We start from the raw sequence: 15,737 nt of genomic DNA, 5'->3' as shown, positions 1-15,737 counted from the left end.
CTTTAATGAGGTAAAAAGGGTCTATAAGCAATTGAAAGCTGTGTGGAAGAAGGTTCCAAATATGCAAATATGAAGAGCTCGTAGAAAAAAAGGACCTGCCTCCATTACTTTTTTGGTATTGAGGAATGGGTAAAGGAACTGAACTAACATGTGAAGGAATCTAGAAGGCATATATTTAGAACTAAGCCTCCATGAGATGGACTGCAGAAGTTTCCTTGTGCAGGGCATTGTGAACTATGCGAAGGATTTTAACATCACACAATTACGAATAAGTAATCAATGTACTGTGTGTTGGATAGAAGTACAGCAGTGATGAGGAGGCCCTGTCGCCATTCTGGCTGTCTGATTTTGAATGGCCTGGAGTCTGGTTCTTCATACCCAGATACTGCAGTGATCTAACAAGGCTGGTATGAGGGCTGTTCTATAGCACTTTATAGGTAACCTTGAGGGAGTAATGGGAGGAAAACACGAAGACAACGTAAATGGTAGCTACAGGAGGAAACTATAGCAAAAGCACAGCTGTCCATCCTTAGCATGGAGTCAATTTTGACTTATGAACCTTTTACACAAGATGTCACCAGGGGGCATGGATCAAAATCAGTTGGACGAATGGTTAATTCTCCCAAATTAAAATAGGTTTGGTCTTCTCCATATTCAGTTTTACAAATAGGCATTCATCCATCTGTCTATGATCACAAAGTAGTTTTGTAAGGAAGAAAAGGCATCAGAGAATTGCTCAGTCTTAAGAGTTGGATGCCGTGGGTGAAGGGTAGATATATAGTTTCCCACTTGAAGCGGAATTACTTCCTGCAAATGAGCGGTCATTTATCAGTGACTGGAGGCAAAGTAGCAGTTATGCGTTCTGAGGTCAAGCATCAGCTGCTTGGTTTTGTTCTTTTTGGGAATGGGGAAATAGAGCAAATAAAGTCTTTGTTCCCTGTGATTTGCTGGGGCACTTTCTATGGTGCTTTTGAGAAGAAGCGCTTGTCCCTTCTTTAGCAGGAGCTTGTGATCTTTGCTAATATTATATTGAGGGCGTGCTATTTTGGGTGGTGTGGTGTGGAACCCCAAACAATATACATTGGCAATCAATGATGTAGAGCACTCACTGATCCGAGGATGTACCCTGTCAAAAAGGGTATGACCCTAAATGTCATCCAGTAGGCGTTGGATGAGTAAAGGCAGGTATCTCCCTATTGACAGAGGTTTCTCTAACTTGAGCACCCCTGGCCTTTGCATGACCATTGCCACGAAAGCCACCCTTAGAGTGCTGTCCTTGTCTAGATGGTTGCTGGCCTTCTTGAAAGAATTGTTGAAGCTGTGATCATAGCATGTGGCGCTGCTTTTGACACTGCACAGGCTAACATACAGCGAACATCCAGTCTCTGTTGTTTAAGTTGCAGGACTGGTCATGGCATTAGCATTGTCCATATCCTTTGTATTTTTCCCCAGAGTGTCAACATCCTGAGACCAGGAGGGATGATCACCACTGAGCAGCAGGTGGTGGTGGTGTACTCTGAGGGCAGAATCTAAATAGGTATTAACATCTTTAGGCCTGACCGGGTGGGAAAAAAGGAGGGCGGCTAAGCTATAATGTACAGGGAACAATTTTCAGTCACTGCCAGGGCGTTGGATGTAATTTCCAACTGCGAAGCGTTGGCATTCAAGATTCTGCTTACTCACCATTATACTTTTAACGGTGTACTTATTTATAGACCGCCTGGTCTTGGATACAGCTTTCTAGACGAGAACTGTCAACTCCTTGATGCTAAGACTAGTTACCCAGACTTCACTATCATGGGGGATTTTAACTTTCATCTCAATAGCCCCGCAGATAAGGACTCAGCTCTTCTCTTGGATTTTATGGAATGTGGTGGCCTTGCTCAACATGTGAATGGCCCTACTCACAAGGCAGGCCATACTCTAGACACAATTTTTTCTGATAATCAGCACCTTTTGGTAACTTCTATGCCTTTGGTCTGGTCTCTTACCATTATGCAATTATGTTTGCTTAAAATATTAAATGTACAGCTGGGCCAGCAACTTCTCATATACCTAAAGGTAGGAACTCTGTCACCAGGTCATGGCATAATATCACATCAGATGCTTTCAGGCAACATTTTGTCGCATCCAAGCCAGATTCCTCTAAGGATATGGAGTCGGCCACTATAGATTACCATAGCTGGATTCTTTCCACCCTTAATAAATTGGCTACTCTAAAGAGCTCTAAAAGTAACAGGTTGACACGGACGGAGCTGTGGTTCGACGATACTCTTAGAAGTCTGAAACAAGAATTTCGGAAGCAGGAAAGAAAATGGCGTTCTCATTTTGATCTTGATGACAAGGTAGCGTACAGAAAGGCCATTTAGGTTTACAAAGCTGCAATTTTTAAAGCTAAAGTGAACCACTTTTCAGTGGTAATTCAGGCCTCACTAAACACTCCTGAAGAACTTTTCAAAATAGTAAAATAGCTAAGTAGACAGCCTGAATGTGTTCATACGGACATAAACCAAATTTTTTGAGACTCTTTGGCAGTTTTCTTTCTGAATAAGGTTGAGTCTGTCTTTAATTCTCTGATTACCGGTCACCCGGGAGGGAATCAAAAGATAGGGCTAAATATTTCAACTTCAGAGGAGTTAATTGGTTCTTTACCTTCTCATTTTAGAAACTTGTGTGGTTGTTATAACCCGCCTATTTCTTCAGAAGCTGCTACAGCTATTTCTCTCCCAAATCATTCGCCATATCTTCACAAGTTTAGCCCGCTGGAGGCAGACTCAATACAGGTCCTTCTTATGCAGACTAAATCCGGTTCATCTTTTGATCCCTGTCCACCAAAAATTCTTTATCCAGTATCAGGGACGGTTGCGATCTATCATACGGATATTTTTAATAGAATGTTTAGCGAAGGTTACTTTCCGAAGGAATGGAAATGAGCCTCCATTCTTCTGCTCATAAAGAAAGCGAACTTTGATGTTAAAGACTACAACAACTATAGATCAATCTCTCGCCTTCCCCTCCCAGCAAACATATTAGAAAAAGTCATGAATTCACAGTTATCTGCCTTCATCTTTAATAACAATCTATTAGATTCTTCCCAATATGGCTTTAGAAATCCACACCGTACGGAATCTGTCCTACTGACGGCGGCGGAGGAAATACGTTTAACCCTGGATAAAGGAGTGAAGGCTGCTCTCCTCCGATTAAATCTGTCCGCAGCCGTTGACACGGTGAACCATAGTATCCTCATCGACCGTCTAGTAGCAATTGGGATTGGTGGAATCGCCCTAAAACTTTTTGTCTGATAGAGAGCAGATTGTTGAAATTAATGGCTTTAGGTCAAAGGCTTTTTCTCTTCCATGTGAGTCCCTGAGCGCCACGTTATTTAATATTTACGTGGCGCCTCTAGCTAGGCTCATAAAACATTTCAGCTTTTCTGTGGTCTCCTATGCCGATGACGCACAGATCGTGGTGTCACTGTCTGGTGATCAGGATTCTGCGGCCTATGGATTTCGGGATTGCATGCGTGCGTAGGAAACCGGATGTCAGAAAACTGTCTTTAACTAAACTCAGGGAAAACAGAGGTTCTCCTGTTTGGGAAGGACAATTCCTTCTGGACCCCCACTTAGTAGAAATAGGGACGCCCCTGCCCTGGTTACAAAGGTAAAAAATCTGGGACTTCTTTTCGATAATAAACTTACTTTTGAAGGACATATCAACTCTATCACCTCCTCCTGTTTTTTAACCTTAAAGATTCTCTGGAACGTTTTACCTTTCATTCTCCTGGAGCTTCGCAAAGCTGTCGTCTCTGCTCGAGTTCTATCAAAATTAGATTATTGTAACACCCTCTTCTTAAACATCAGGATTAAAAGACTCAAACTCCAGGTTTTGCAGAATGCGGCTGCTCGCCTGCTTCTGTCCATTCCAAAGTTTCACTCTGTTTCTCATCTCCTACCACGTTTGCATTGGCTCCACGTAAAAAAACGAACTCTCTTTAAATCTTTTTGTATTGCTTTTAAAGCTCAACAAAGTCAGGGCCCTGACATTTTCAAGAAAACATTTCGTAGGTATGCCCCTTCTTGGCAACTTAGATCTTCTTCGGCCCTTAATCTTGTTATTCCAAAATCTAAAATGGCCAGTTGGGGCGGAAGACGTTTTATAGTGGGTACTGCCAGGAGCTGGAACACTCTTCCCATCTCTCTTAAAATCAAAACTGACCTTTTGTAATTTCGGAAAGCATTGAAAACTTGGCTGTTTAACTACTAAATTCAGTTTCTGCCTTTCTCTCTTAGTCCAGAATCTTACAGTGCCTAGACACCTTAGTGTAGTAGCGCGCTGTATACATTTTCATTTCATTTCAAATACGTTCAGCCATGTATTGTGGTGCAGAAGGATGCTAGTGTTCGGATTACTCCAGTACGCACTTGATGGTGATCACTGCTCCTTTCCCTTCTCTACTATATCATTCACTCATTTCTTATATGCGTCTGGGAAGTGCTTGAGCAACTCTATTTCTTTCCATTAATGCCTGCCATAACTTGCAGGCACACTGATGGAGTTGGTAATGTGCCACTGTGTGGAAAACTCTCATGCCACACATTTTCCAGCAGTGTATATTATTTTTTACTCCTCTTGTCTGTCAGGGAAGTGTTACCTGTGCCCTGCATGATTGCTCTCTTAAGTGTTGAATGCACAACCAGATAGGCGGGAAGTGGACACGTATTAATAACGAGTCTTACCACTCTGGCTTTTACATCACTTTTTAATATATATTTCTAGCACTTTAATATAGTCTTTAGAAGTGTCACAGACAACATAGTGCCCACAGTTTTTAAAGGGTCTTAATGAGAAAGCGTTTTTCTTCCTCATTTGTGTGCACAGGATTGTGCCACTCTATAACAGCATATGTCAAAGTGTTGTCTGTTGAGGAAGCCATGACAGAGTATGGCACCAAAGCCAGGTCACCCTTCGGGTCTGCTGTATTATCTTGCCAGCATCACCTTGCTGGTCCACTGTCTATTGGTCATGGTACAAGGGCAAATGACAGCTAAACGTTTGTTGTATGAATCTGAATGTATACAGTATGATGGCAATATCTGTGATAGTGGCGCTGGTGCTGTTTGAGCGGTGTCTACAGATTTCTATTTAGGAATGGTTTAAGCCATCAGATCCTCTGATACACCATCCTGAAAAAGTAAACCATAATTTATGAGGAGCCTGTGTGGTTCGAGGTGGGCATTTGACAATATTACCAGTGTCTCATCTATCTAATTGTTCTCTTTCTAGTATCCAACTGTTCAATATCTTGTAGCGCGCTCAGAGCGGAGGTCTTGCTCGACTTTAAAGATTTCCTTGGTGACAAAGGCTGGTCAGTTTTGAGGTTTGGCATCTTAGGCTAAAGGATTTGAATGGTCTGGTTACAGTGGGTGGTACTGAGACTACTGCGCTTTATTCAAAGTGGTCCAGCAGGGTGGTGCCCTCGGGGAAGCTCCTTGGCATGGAGCTGAGGCTGCTTCCAAGTTCAGCACCGGTAGGAAGAATCTCAGTGCATGTATAAAAGTAGTGTCTCTCTGAGGTTGGGCGTTGAGTGGACAACATTCAGTGTCGATTTAGAAACCAAAAGGTGCAGTCTTTATCCTGGGGGAAGGGTTTTTTAGAGGGCCCATGAGAGTCTGTCTCCGGAGTCAGTCATCAGGACACATAAGTAGAGTTCAGGTTGTACATCATGGAGTAGGGTGCCCACTTTTCATCGCGTTGGTGTCAAATTGTATTTTTTTTGCAGAAATCTTCACATGGCAAACACGCCACTGTTGCTGTGGTCCCTCGGTAGGCAGAAGTTACAGACACTGGTTCGATCACAGGATTTTATTATTACAAGAGGAGCAAAATTTAAATGGTTCATTACCATACTCTTCTGGACCAAACCTTGTCAATAATTCGGATCTAAATTGGTCCATGGTTGTACTCTTCGTCTTCAAGAAGCTGTGTTTCGTGCTCCTGGCATCGAAATCTGGACTTCGGACGCAGAGGTAATGGAGCACCATTGGAACCCGATGAGGGGAAAAAAGGTTTAAGGTGGAGTCTTTGTCCTAGAGCAATATGGATGCAAGGGAGAAAGCATGCATCACATCGAAACCTAATCTCCTTTTTCCAAGAAAAATAACTTGCAACATCGAAGCTCAACACTAGACGGCAGGTGTGTGCACAAAAGTAATTGCGTACAGAAAACCACGTTGTCATTTTGCTGTAGCAGGGATGCTGAGAATTTTGGTTAGGCAATTTGCTGTTAATTTGCGGCAGAAATGACAAATGCAGTCGCCCTTCTGCAGATTACAGACAAAAAGTATGCATATATTGTCTGGACAGGAATTTGTTGTCCTTAAAGTGGTTAACAGAATAGTGTCCATTTTGTTTTATTCGAGTTACATGGAATGGTCGCCTCACACTATAGATCCCATACAGAGTTTCAGCTCTAGAGCAAAAGCTCCTGAAACTTGCTGTACCGATTATTCAATAGGGCCCTGTCCTTGGTCAGGTGATGTGAGGCTTGGAGGAATGCTGTAGCAGGCATGGTTTATTAACTTTTTTGTTTTAAGCATCTTTATTGCCATTTTAAATTTTTGCAATACAAGTCTCATAAAATAGGCTTATTCAAAACATTCCTAAGTATAATTATCAGGATAGCCACAAAGCATAATATTTGCCATAGGTCACAGTACATGGACTGTCATACTCAATACTTCACAATGTTTAGTGTGGGGCTAACCACCAATCTACCAGGGTACCCAAATAACGGTTCGAATTCGCAAAGTTCCACTTCAATTATTGAAAACATAATTCCAGTAGTATTATAGTAAAATGACTCCAAAACAAATGACCTAACTGGGGCAAAGAAAAAAACAAATAAAGGACCTGCTGCAGAGGGGGAAACATATCATGTACATCTATTTCGGCTTGTGGTGGGGAAAGTTTATATAAAGAAGTTACAGCAGAGAGCGAGCGGGTTGACACATAAGTGAGAGGCCCATAGCTACCAGTAAGTGTGCCTCCATGGTTTATTGACTTTTGTTGTAAACAAGTCCATTATGAGAGTGCCCATCCATGAACGACTTTGGATTATTTTTCTTGATCCAATTCGAACCCCAGACTGTTTGTAAAAGTGTTCGCGAAGTGTAGGTTATTGCTTGTAACGTGCAGCCTACAGCATCTAGTAGTTCAATGCTTTTGTCATGCATGAGGGGTATATATTTGTCCGTGCATTGTTCTCTTTGTCAGACACTCAGCACAATCTGGCGCATCATTTTTGGTAGTAACCCCGACTGCAGCAACGACCAACACTTGTTGCATTACGGACAAACCACTTCATTAAATCGAAATAATGGGTAATGTAATGAGTTACATGTTTGTGTGCAGTTAATATGTAATGTACTGTCCCATTCATCAACAATCACCTTCACCACCTAAGTAATCATTCTAGTGCCAATAACGTAACATACCACCACGTTACACGTTACTATATAGTACATTTCTGGCAGAAACGCTTAATTTGTAAACTACTTGATTAAAATAGGACTCTTTTTATGTAGATCACAGTTAGATCAAATAACCTTCCGGTATCAGTAAGTCCCAACAGCTTTTAGCACCATCCCTACCGTAATCCGTTCTAGCACTCCGATAAGTGAGCCGGTATCATACCCTGTTGGGGGGAGTGGGGCACTGGAGCTCAAAACGTAGGGGTTTGGGTCGTTTGCCTATGTTGTCTTGGGGCCATCTTAATATGGCAAAAAAAACTGGGTCCGCTACAACCCATTCAGCACTTGAACCTCAGCAGTAGCTGTAGCGAGCCATCACAGGCTTCTTAAGGGGTTAGTATGGGGGTATTTCAGCTCTACAATCACAGAGCAGCACAATACATCAGTCCAACCCTGCGCTGGATTTTCCAGAAAAGTACTTTGATGCACACCCGAATGAAATACCAAATACAAATATAGCCACAACACAAATTTTTGTCCAAGGTACTGTCCTCTCCATCTGCTTTCTTCTCCCAGTACACCCCCTCCCTCATGGTCTAGGCAGTTCCTCCACCTTTTAGGATAGGGTCGTTGTGTGAGTATGACTAAGGAGCCGATGTCTAACGTCTCGCTCAGTTCAGTTTTTACAGTTTCTTTCCACCCGTGGTGGATTACTGCTTCAGAGCAACTGTCTCATGTTCCTTCTTGACGCGCTTGCCCTTCTCCCTCTTCAGGGAGGTGCAGCATTCCCGGCAAACCCCGTGGGATCTCTGCACTGGCTGCTGAGGCACCTGTCCTGATGACGTGGAGTTATTAGTCCTGCTTCCGCATATTCAAAGTCAAATTTATTCAAATGCTAGGTCTTTTAAAACCATTACACTATATAATATCATTACATTACTTAAAGCATCTTATATATAAAAAAAAGAACATTTATAAAAAAAGAATAGAATCTTCATTCATTATTCTACACTTCGTAAAATCAAAGACCTGTCCAAAAAGTGCTGCACCATAACATCATCCTCATCTTAAAAACCATCATCATAAAACTGTATATTAAATTATTTGGTTTTCTACTACAATTCTTCCTAATTCCTTTAGATACAAATTTATGAATTTAACCCCCCTGCAGACCAGCGGAATAGAAGACCCACCCAACCAGGTGGTTAAAGCTTCCCTGCATGTTCGTATGTTAATATTAATGAATATTTCTTTCAAAAGTATCTTTCTTTCTTTTAATAACTTCGGACATGCACAGAGAATATGTGATAGGGATTCATGTTTGTAGTTGCACAATCTGCAGTCTTGATTTTGGTAATGGTGTTTCCAGGAGGGGATCCAATCCTTTATTTCGCACATACCAAAGCACACATTCATAAATTGGTTCTTTAAAATTTTTGAGAAATGTGCTGATAAATAAACCTGCGGTTTCCTGGTGCCATATGAATTAATCACCGTCTAGGCATGACGTCTGTGTAATAAGCTGTTTTCATCTGTTATGTTATACAGGATTTTTGTTGACCGATTTAATGCTTTATTAAAGGCCTGTTTCCCAATGCCTGAGATCCAAATTTCGCGAACACAAAGATCCTCAATAACTTGTGCTAAGTAACAGCCCCAGGAACCTTGTGTTTTCTTCGCTCTCTGAGCTTCTATTCCTTTCCAGCACAAATTCTCAATTAAATCACTTGTGGCTGCTCTAAGCCGTCCACATAATTTAATCAAAGCACTTTTGCTCCGATGTATTTGATTGGTCAAACCAAACTCTAAACGGACTTGAGCCGGTGATGCTGCTTGCTGTATGAGGAAGACATTTTTTATAAACCTTCGTTTGGATACTGTTTAGGATTGCGATTTCAGGACCCCTCATTATTTCGTTACCATATGTGACAGAAGGCATTAACTTTGCCGACATAACAGATAATAGGTGGCAGTAAGGTGGACAGCTTAATTTCTTTTTTAATAAATTGAAGCCATAGATAAGACTTTGCGCTTTAGCCCTCATTGCTAGACACTGATGTTTATAACTCCGTTTTCTCTCGATTTTAAACCCCAAGTATTTGTACGAGGCAACAACCTCAACTTCTTTTCCGTCCAAAACCACGCGTGTTTTTTGAATTTGGCATCCACTAACCGCACTACCTTTGTTTTAGATAGATTTAATTCTAATCCATGCCGATTCATATAATTCACAAGTGTGCTCATACTGCGTTGTAGCCCTATTGGGGTTTGGCTGAAAAGCATACTGTAAGCACCTAATTTCCTCTTTGGGTAACGTTGGTGGATGGCTGTTTACTCCAGTAAGTGCTTATTCAAGATCAGCTAAATACAGATTAAGGAGGCTTGGGGCTAACACACACCCCTGTTTTAATCCGTAGTGGGTACCTATTTTCTTTGTTACACATCTACCATCACCTATTTTCACCTGAGTCTAGGTATCAGTATACAGTTCTTTGATGGCTTTCAGTAAGTTGTTTGGAATACCCCAAATTGCCAGGTTTTTTTCATAGGTGATTTCGGGGCACACAATCGAAAGCTGGCTTTAAGTCCACAAAGCATGCAAACAGCCGCTTGTTCTGATGTTTGGCTTTTTCGATTAGTAGCGTTATGGCTGATAAATTGGTCAGTGTGCCTGCCCCTACCCTGAATCCGGTTTGAGACTGTGGTATCAATTTTGTATCGTCAGACCATTTTTTGAGATGTTCCAGCAGACAGGTAACGTATAGCTTAGCTTCAACATCTGTTAAAGTAATGAGTCTGTAGTTGCTGGGCAGTGACTGATTGGTTGAAGAATACTTCCCCTCCATGATTCTGGGATTTTATTTGTCAGGACCAGCTCCTTAAAAAGTGGTGTAAGATAAACTGCCCAGTAAGTAGGCTCTTCCTTAAAGAGAGCACTTGGCATACCATTTGGGCCTGCTGCACCCTCTGTTTTTAATTTCTTTATGATTTTTGTTAATTTTTCTGTATCTGTAAGTTCAGGGATATTTTTGCTTTGATGTTTATCCATGATGATTTTTTCTTGAGTTCCTGTGATTATCGGTGCTGCTGTTGACAGGCTCCTTCTCTTTTCGGTTACATTATCACAACTTTCTGTATTTTGTTTGTACTCCGGTTCTTTGTACATTTCTTGCACATGGGCCGCCCACATATCTGCGTTGATACCTACAGTATGATGTCTGGATTTTCCATGTGTCAGCGTGTTTATAACTTGTCAAAATTCTTTCCCGTTGGGTTGTTTACTTGCCACTAGCAGTTTATTCCCAAAAAAACTCATGATGTTTTATTTTTGCTTTGCGACAGCTCTTCTTATATTGAGCTCTTAATTTTTTTAGCTTCCGCGTAGCACCCTGTGATGTTCTGCGACTGTTGTGCAGACGGGAGCAAAGGTTCAAGAGTAAAGGCTTGATCAAAGCTGGGCAGCATGCATTGCTCAGTGGGTGGGAGGGAACTGGCATTGTTGGAAACCCCTTCTGTAGCCGTGAAAGCCAGATTGGGATGGACGTGGGGAAGTCAAGAGGACCATGGACCTGGTTGTAGCCAGAGAATCCTTGAAACAGTCAAACGTAGAATCCGCCTTCTCTCCAAAGAGACAGTGCCATCAAGGAGCATGTCCATAAGGGAGGATTCAACATCCCCTAAAAAACTAGTCGTCCTCATCCGGGAATGGCGCTTCAAGTCCACCGTGGAGAAACCCACCTTGCCCAGTGAGTCGGTCCTGTTGAGTTCGCAGCAAACGCTGACCTTTGCTGCGTCTCTCCTATCAGCAACTGCTTGAGAGAGTACGGCCCGTGCCACCATTGGGACAAGTGGCAGCACTTACGTCACAGAGTGTGAAAGTAGCGACCCAAAAGGCATGCACTGCTAACCAATCACAATGCCAAGCTGGTGGAAGAAAGCATCTTCCCAAATGAATCCAGCCTCTTGAATTTGCTATCTGGGGGCTGGCTGGGTTAGGCGCCCTGAGATGCTGAGGTTTGGACCACAAAGTTCTCAGGAGTAGGGTGCTGAGTGAGGAAATTTGGGTCCCCAAGTGCAGGGTGATGGTGGCAGGCGATTGTCCTGTTCTCAGCTGCCTGTGTGGGTTAGGACCAGGTCCCCAAGAGGAGGTCAGTAAGGGCCACAACGAACAGGAGTAGGGGTTCAGATGTGGAGACTCTTGGTTGCAACATCTCTGTCAAGATGTTAGTCTTTACTGCCACTAAGGGAAGCTGAAGGTCAAAGACCTCAGCCACCCAACCATTGCATATAAGGCTCCCTCCTCCATAGCCACGGTAGGTGGAGAAAGCAGCCCAGTATCTGGAGCAGTTTTCAGTCCACTGGTTTCACCCAGTTCCTCACAACAGTCCATATTAGGCTCTTCCACACAGGGCTGGTATTCTGAGGGGTCAAGCGACCCCTCACAGTTTTGCCCAAGGGAATAGGGCTCAGGCTCCAATCTAGGGGGCAAGGGTTCTGCCAGTGTGGGAGTCGAGGGATACCTGTCCGGCTCAATGTCGGAGTCAGGGATGACAATGGCGATGGTGCCACCAGCGGGCGCTGGCAGTGTCAAGAGCATCGGCATCAGGACTAGCACCCGGGAAGGTCATGGCAGTACGATCAGCATCGGACCGGATCCAGGGATGGATCCTAGGGGGCCCACTGGACAGGGCAGGAGCAGCAGTGTGGAACCAGATGGGGGGCCACCCCCTCTGACCCTGCGGGTCCGGAGACACGCCGGCGGGGTTTGACGCCCAAAGATGGGGCACATAGCCTCATAAAAATCCTTGCGTTGGGCGTGGGGTTGCTTCAGCTCCCAGAAAATCTGGGAGGAGCAGAGCTGGTGCAGGTTCCAAGGAACAAGGCCTTTAATGTCAATGATACAGTGTTGCGTCAGCCGACAGACGAGAAGTCGAAGAGCCCTTCGACTACTTGCCCTTTTTCTTGTGCCTCGACTTACCCAAATGTCCCGAGGACTTGGAGTGGGACAATGACTAAGTCGGGCTACGCGGCCGGTCCCGGGACCTTCCTCCTGACTGGGACCTCGACTTGCACGTAGTCACTTGCCGGGCACGAGCAGCTTAGGGACCACCTCCTTAAAGCCTTCTGGTGCATGGCCTGGCCTTCGGAACATGACTGAGTCGTGGTCGCGTTCAAAACACAACAGACGACATGCAGCTCGGTCACTGACATCGGCTGGTGACAGGATAAGCAAGGCTTAAAACCCATCTTTCTGGATGCATTTAGTCAAGACAGAGCAGCATCTGCCACCATTATTATGCATGCATAAAGATATAAATATTGGCTAAGGATATTGGTAGAAACTACTCTACAAAAAAATGCTGGAGCTAGCTAATCAGTAGCATTACCAGTTGACTTTCAATTCTTCAGTCATGAACAGTTGTTCCCTTTTTAGCCTACACTGAGGTCTAATGAAGGCACTTTACAAGGTGGCCAGTTACAACTGAAAGCTTATTAACATTTGTCTTTGTATTCTATTAACTTCTCTACAAGCTTTTAAAAGTATAGATCTTATATTTTGTTTTGCTCTAAAATACTGTAGGAAAATGTCCCTTTTTGACATGATCACTCCCACTTTTTGCCTGGTATCTGATGGAATTTTGATAGAAGTGTACTGGGTTCCTGTTATCTAGGTCCCCAATGCCAAATCTCTTTCCCTAAAACTGTACAATTGTCCCTCCAATTAGCAATACTTGTAGCACCCTTGTAAGTCTTTAGTTAATGGTACCCCTTGTACCTAAAGCAAGAAGGCTAAAGAGGGTCTCCAAGGGCTGCAGCATATATTGCTCCAACCTAAGGAACCCCTCAGTACCAACATGCAAATTGCCACTGCAGGGAAATGTTTAGACACGACATGGCCCACCACCTGTGTACCATGCCTGCAGACACTGCATGCAGTATAGGTAAGTCACCCCTACAGCCCTAAGGTTGGGTGCACTATACTATATATGTGGGCATATCTGCATGAGCAGATGTGCCCCAGTGATGTCAAAGTCGATTCTTAGATATTACAAGTGAAGAGGGAAGCCACTTTGAGTACATGTGCTGGACACTTGTATCTACAAGTTCCCCAGCTACGTGATGGCTTCACTAAAACTAGAGATGTTTGGTATCAAACATCTTGTATTAATAAACCAACACTGATTCCAGTGATGGATTTATCGATACATACACCCAGAGGACACCTTAGAGGTACCCCTCGATAACCTACTGACTACCAGTGTGCTGGCTGACTGGTGTAGAGCAGCCTGCCACCAAAGAAAGGTTTCTGACCCCCTGCAGGTGAGAGCACATGCTCTCTGAGGGCAGAAATGATGCCTGCTCCAGCCAGAGGTGATTTCAGTTCCTCCAAGCAGGACGACCAAGTGAACACCATATCAAGGCAGGAGCTTCAAAGTCCTCTGCTGCCTTTCATATGCAACCCAAGGATTCCCCAGACAGGGGAAGTGCCATCCCCTGCCCCAGGCCCATTTGGTACCAGGACAGGTACAAAATTTAGCTTGTCAGGAGGTTTGTCTCCCTCCAGGCTAGTTCCAACCCTACGGTGGGCTACCTGATGTGGACACAACTTTTAAAATTCCACCATCTTAGTTTTAGTAAAATTAGGCTCTCTGGATCGGGGTTATGCCCACTGCCCACAGGAAGTGGTCCTATAGAGGGTATAGACACCTTAAAGGTAAGAAACCCAATGGCTACTAACGGTCACTCCCCTTAACGCCCCTAACTTGTGTATTTAGGTGGCACCCCTGAAACCAGGAACTTGGATTCGACAGATCAAGAAGAGCCACAAGATAAGCGAAAACTGAAGACTGCTGTGGACTTTTTGCGCCAAACCCTGCCTGCCTGCATCAGTCTTCAAAATCATGCAGCAGCTGTACAGCTTCCAAACACTCCAAGAGACTGCCAGCCCCTTTGCCAATTGCCAGTAATCTCCCTTAGAGTAGAGGAGCTACTCCCCTCCAGTCTGCAGGCACTGAAACTGCAAAGTCTGGTTCACTGAGTTGCCGCTCCCCAGCCAGCCCGAAGCAGCCTCCCAGGAAGAGGACCATGTGCTCCTGAAGGTCAGATCTGTCTCCCCCACCAAGTGAGAGGATACCAGGACCATCTGGAGCCTCACAGGACCAATACCTAAGGTACCAGACCCCTTGCAGCAAGCAGAGCCATTGAGAGTCCAAGCGGACTCCCACCGCACCGGACCGAGCAGCTGTCGAGGGACGTCAGCACTACAGAGACCCACTTCCTGAGTAGTCCAGCTGTCCTGATTTTGCACCCCCATCGGCGAAACCGACAACCGCAAGGCCCAGGGACGCACAGAGCCCAGCCAACCTTTCCACTCTGCACCCGAGCGCCCCATCCCGGGTACTGATGAATCTGCTGTGCCCCATTGTTCCCAGGAACCTTGTGACCCGAGCCCCCCATTGGGACTTCTCAGACTTGTCCCCAAGTCATCCTCTGCAGCCTGTTTCTAGGTGGTCCCCCTTCTTTCCACTAGCATAACTCGCACAGCTGCTAACATAGACAGCACCTCTGCACCCAGACGCCCCAGGACAGGAAAACAAATAACTGCTGATGGTACTTTTGATCTTGGCCCTCTACGACTTCAAGTCCCGAAGGAGACCCCCAGAATCTGACCATAAATAACTGTATGCAACATATGCCTTTTCACCCATAGGGAAGCATTGCTGCGTAAGGACAGCTTTAAGTGAACTGTTTACTTACCTGTGAAAATTCATATTTGAAAAAGTACTTACCTTATAACAGAGTTATTGGTATCAAAATGTATATAAAAACACAAGTTATTTTTCTAAATTATCCCGGATTTATTCATGAGTTATGTGTCACTTATTGCCTCTGTGAGTACAACAAATGCTTAGCACTAACCTCTGATAAGCCTAAACTGCTCGCCCAAACTTCCACAAAAGAAAGCATTTAGCTTTATAATTTTTGCCTCTGTAAACCAATAAGGGTTGCCTGGACTCTTTACACAGTGTACCTCGTTTTGGTCCACTCTATAAAGAGCCAGCTTCCACACATACAATGTACAATACATTTGTTCTCTTTCTACTTTCATTAGCCTCGTTTTCAAGCACAGACACAGAAGATCTACTGCATGTATTCTGCAAAGGCCTGGATACAGTTTTCAAATGAGACCAAACATAGTGATCACATATTCACAAAGAGACATTTCATTCCCTTCAACTTAATGTGTTAAAAAGGATAACATAAATA

The 15,737-nt window shown here is 44.0% G+C and overlaps 1 protein-coding gene across 2 annotated transcripts in view; it reads right to left on the bottom strand.

The window, feature by feature from the left end:
* The window catches only part of SUDS3 (SIN3A corepressor complex component SDS3), a 229,333-nt gene that overhangs the window by 8,422 nt on the left and 205,174 nt on the right, over nt 1-15,737 (bottom strand). The gene's annotated exons all lie outside the window — the stretch shown is intronic.

Source organism: Triturus cristatus, chromosome 11, assembly GCF_964204655.1.
Source record: "Triturus cristatus chromosome 11, aTriCri1.1, whole genome shotgun sequence".
Taxonomy (NCBI): domain Eukaryota; kingdom Metazoa; phylum Chordata; class Amphibia; order Caudata; family Salamandridae; genus Triturus; species Triturus cristatus.
This window is presented reverse-complemented; position numbering and strand designations above follow the sequence as displayed.